General features: G+C 56.9%; 1 pseudogene; it reads right to left on the bottom strand.

Moving 5' to 3' along the window:
• Nucleotides 1-263: 263 nt before the first annotated feature.
• On the bottom strand, nt 264-3,906 carry LOC133352390 (transcription factor HES-4-like; annotated as a pseudogene).
• Nucleotides 3,907-4,922: the final 1,016 nt, after the last annotated feature.

Here is a 4,922-nt window from a genome sequence, read left to right as displayed (position 1 = left end):
ACAAACACAAACACACAGCAGCAGTAGCAGCCATCTCCCCTTAGTGGCAGCAGGCTAATGTCACTCTTGCAAACGAGGCTCGTCCTGGTCTCTAAGAGCTCTCTCTCCGGGCTTAACAAACACAGGCTGGGAACTTGTAAACTTCTACCATCTGGACAAACGCGCGCTTGCAGGTTCCCAGGCGGGTTTATCCTACCGTTATCAGATTCACAGCGCGCACGAAGAAACGCAACTCTGAGTCCTCTCGGCAACACAGTCCACGCACGTATCGAGCAACCTCCTCACAGACTTTCTCAAGTCCTGAATCCCTCTGCACGGGGGCATGGTGGGGGGGGGGGGGGGGTGCTTCACCAGGGCCTCCACACGGCCTGCGCGGCCGCTATGGCTCGCAGCTGCGGCCTCTGGGCGAGCCGAGACAGGCATTCGTGGGACCTCCTTGGGACCCGGCGGCCGGGTTGGCGGTTGAACCGCGGCCGCGGTTAAGGAGGAGGATGATGATGATGATGAGAATGATGATGAGGAGGAGGAGTCCGGGGTTACCGATGCCCCTGGACTGCGGGCCGGCGCTGGCGGGACCAGCAGGGCCAGGAGGCCGTCCCCGGCGGTCACGAGCTGCACCTCGCCGCGCGCCATCACGGACAGCAGCTCGTGCAGCCGCGGGCCCGACAGCTCGGGGTGTCCCGCGGGCAGCGCGCCGCACTGCCGCAGGGGCAGCGGCAGCGCCAAGGGGTTGCCCCCTCCCGGTGCAGCGGCGAGCGGTGACGAGGAGGGGCACGAGGTTGAGAATGAGGCGGCGGCGGCGGCGGATGAGGAGGAGGAGGATGATGAGGAGGAGGAGGAGGAGACCCCCCCACCGGTCCCGGAGGGAATGCCCGCCATGGAGTCGGCGAGGTGCGCCAGGAGGCGCGTCCGCACCGCGGCGTGGACCCCCTCGCTGGTGGACAGGAACCGCGTCACCTCGTTCACGCACTCGCTGTAGCCCGCGCGGTAGCGGCCCAGCACGCCCGGGTCTGCTGCGCACAGGGCGGCTGTTGGGTGGTCGGGGCAGGGAGGAGGGCAGAGAGAGGAGGAGGGAGTTGAGGATGGAGAGAGAAGGGTGGTGGGGGAGATGGGAGGATGGGGAGGTGGGTGGAGGAAAGGATTGAGTGGAGGAGATGAGGGAGATGGGAGAGAGAGAGGAGCAGAGATATCGTTAGCGACGTGCTATGAACCCGGGGATCAAAGTTGGATTCCCGGCCACGGCTGGGTCTCCCCCCCCTCTCCAACTCCACTTCACCAACCAGCGTGGTGACGTATGATCAAACCATCCCCACGACCTACACCATGTGGGGATGCCATCATCCAGCAGTGGAGCTGTGCACCGCTACTTTACAAGGGATGGGATCTGCCAGGGTTACGCCTTGCTGTTTCCCGGCAATAGTAGGGGGCACGATACGGGTCTGCGCTGACGATTTCACGAAGATGAACAAACCCGCTCCACCAGTCGCTCTGACACAGTGCCACCCACGGCAGCGCGCAGCTAAGCGCCTCGCATGGCGACTTGTGATTGTGAAGCAAGCGGCGAGGTTATTCCCCATGGCGGTGTGATGCGTGGCTCTGCGAGTAACGCTTCTTCCGTACGATGTAAATCGTGAGCGAACGATCGAGGCTTCCTTGATCGATCGGATTGACAGCTTTTGTTCGTCTTCCTAAACGCGTCTCGCAATCAGAATCTTGATTTAGATCGGAGGAGAAAATCCGATTTGCTACGAAGCAATTTTTTCTTTGCAGATGTCCAAGCAAGGAGCGGGCCAGCAAGTTACAACAGCTACCGACACAAAAGCAACGATGTGCGCGCAAAGTCGAGCACAGTTAAGCACGCCACTCAGCATCGTCTGCTTGCCGTGTGCGGCTTACCGCTGATGTGTAGCCGGTGGAGACCTCTTAGATGCTTCACGGTCAACTCCAGGATGTCAGCCTTCTCCAGCTTGGAGTGCCTGGAGCTCTAGAGAGATGTGGGGTAGAGGGCAGGGGGTATACAATGGTTAACACATCGAACAATTTGTAAACGATCAAAGTCAAAACGCAAAGTGTCCCCGAAGAGTATCACTCATGGCACAGGGTCACAGTAAAGCCCAGCACTGGTTTAACGTTTAATAGAAGAAATATACGATTCCATCATGATCATCATCATCATCATCATTAGTGAACCACGTGATGAATTCGCTTCCCCGCGGAGTGTGACGCTAACACCGATAGCAAGCGGGCACCGCGCGTTTCGAGTAATGTCAAACTCGACACACACACGGGGTACATTGTGAGCCAGTGGGCATGGCTAGTACAATGGGCCGAATATTCTAAAACAGATCATTTATAATCAAACATCATTTGTTATTGACACTGGTGATGACGGTGGTGAGACGCCAGGCATATAAACACGTATTCAGAGGCAGTTCTGTGACATCTACTGCCGCGGGCTGATGCATTGCATTGACACGGCGTCGACAAGAGCGCACTCGGAATAACGCGGGTTTAAAAGAGACGTTGACGACGACGCTGACGAGGTTCTCTTGGTTATGAGCAAGAACCAGAGAACCCGGAGAGACCCCGACGGGCGAAGGAGACGACACGAGGCAAGCCGAACCCCGCTGAGCAGCGCACAGTGCGGTGAGACCGCCGTTCCAACGAGCACCTCCGATTGGCACGTACGGTGCGAAATAAGTCCAACATACATACGTACACACATACATACATACGACATATACGTACATACATGCATACATACGACATATACACACACACACACGACATATACACACACACATACAAAGGAAGACGAGGGGAGACGTAGACTCACATCTTTCCTGAGAGTCTCCAGGATGAGGGCTTTGAGTTGATTCAGGCTGTCGTTGATCCTCGCCCTGCGTCGCTTCTCCATGATGGGCTTGGTGGACTGCAGACACACAACATTGTACCTCGTCAATAACAACAACAACAACAGTCAACCACCACTTCAGGAGATGGAGCGATGGATCCGTCTCTCGCGCACAGGAGGAACTGGCGACTCGTTACATCGCAGCGCCTGCCAGAGACCGTGACGGCTTGGAGAGGGTGGCCTTCATCCAGCAGTGGATAGATGATTGATAGATTGATCATTGATGATTGGTATGTTGCTGGATGAAGTGCAGTGATCAGTGATGTAGTGTCGATGAACATTGATAAGCAGTGTATCGTTCATTGGCGATCATTAATCAATACAATGGTTATCAATATACAATATACTGTGTATCGGTCATTGATGATCAGCAATGATCAATACACTGATTATCGATACGCAATACACTGCTGGGTCAATAGACTGCTGGATGGAGTCCACTGAAAATTGATGATGGTAATGCTCAATTCAATAAACGTGCCCGTCAAAGGTTGGGCAGTCGCCCAACGCGAACTCCTCGTCGCGAGTGACGCACGGAGACGTCGCTGAGATGACGGTGGCGGCGGTGAGAGGAGACGAGGCAAGGTTTGCGTGCTTTTTGTTTGTTGTACGGGTCCTCACTTTTCTGATTTCGCTCGCGGATTTCGGCTTCTGTGGAGAGAAGCCCTCGTCGTCGCAGCTATGATCCGACGGGTCCTGGGTCTCCTCCTCGGGGGAGCTCATCTCGACCTCGAAGTCTTCCGGCATTGTACCCTGACGCTCGTGCGGCCACGACCTCTGCACCACGAGCTCTGCACGACCTCTGCACCACGAGCTCTGCACGACCTCTGCACCACGGCTGCAACAGCAACGCGTGACAGTAGGGCAAGTCGTAGTGAGGGTGGCTGCACGGCGATGATGATTGATGGTGCTGTATCTGAGCTCCTCCCGTCCGTCTGTATTTCGGTGCCAGCAGAGCAATGCGTTCGCTCGATGCCGTCCGCGGTTTTCGCCGGCACGAGTGCAGAGGAATGCGCTGCGAGTCACCGGCCACTCGGCCACTTTTATACCGCAGCCCCGCCCTGCGCCTTCCATTCCACTGCGGGCTTCTCTACCCCCCCTCACACCCCCCACACTGCCCTCCCCCCCACGCGTGTCCAGGTCCCCTTGTCCCGCAAACCCGCACGCTCCATCCCCCACGCGATGACGACCCGGTTTCCATTTCACCCCGCCCCGAACCCTTCCTATGCCCCAGGTCTTCCTTCGACGGTTCGAACCCCCCCCCCCCCACCCCCCTAATAGATATCCACCAGCAGCATCCCCCACGTGTCTTCACTTGCACGTTACCCCCCCTCCCCCCCCCATTGTTACGCTGCAGTGTGAACTCAGTGTCTCCACCGCTCATGCAGCGCCCTGCTTGCTCCGCTCGACTCGGCTCGTCTGAACCCAGGAAAGCCTCGCTTTGTTTTTCAGATGAGATATCCTGCAATGTTTTTTTCGCATTCAGATGACCACGATTGATGTGTCGGTTACAGACTTGGGGCACCCCCAGTGGCAGCTGCCTCTGTACATTAGTCTGCCGGTAGCGGGATGCGATGTTGCTATGCTCCGCGTAATTACAATTGAATAGTTTGCGGGTAATTGTTCAGCATTGGGACGATGAGTCAATAGCAGCTCTCCATTCCGTCCCCTATCAGGGGGGCATCGCCTTTCCTCACCCCCCCCCCTGCACACGCAGATACCCGAGTGTCACGTCTCTCTTCCCACGACTCGTCTCTTAGCCACGGCTCGCAGCGCTTCCCCGAGCTCCCAGCGCCACTGATGGTCCTCGCCTATTCCAGTTCAGGGGTCGGCAACACGCGGCTCTTCAAGGACCGCTGCTTGGTGACCTCATCTACGAAGCCCCCACAGCCGCGTGCTCGTGTTCACCACACGGTGCATTGCTGCTCTTGAGAAGATTAGCGCTTGTTTGAGCAAATTCGAAAATAATATCTCGTCCTGTTAATTGGTTTGCCGACCCCTGGTCGAG

The sequence above is a fragment of the Lethenteron reissneri genome, chromosome 40 (assembly GCF_015708825.2).
Source record: "Lethenteron reissneri isolate LAM-NWPU_2019-01 chromosome 40, ASM1570882v1, whole genome shotgun sequence".
In the NCBI taxonomy this organism is placed as follows: Eukaryota; Metazoa; Chordata; class Hyperoartia; order Petromyzontiformes; family Petromyzontidae; genus Lethenteron; species Lethenteron reissneri.
The sequence above is the reverse complement of the archived record's forward strand: the minus strand, read 5'-3'. Positions and strand labels throughout refer to the sequence as shown.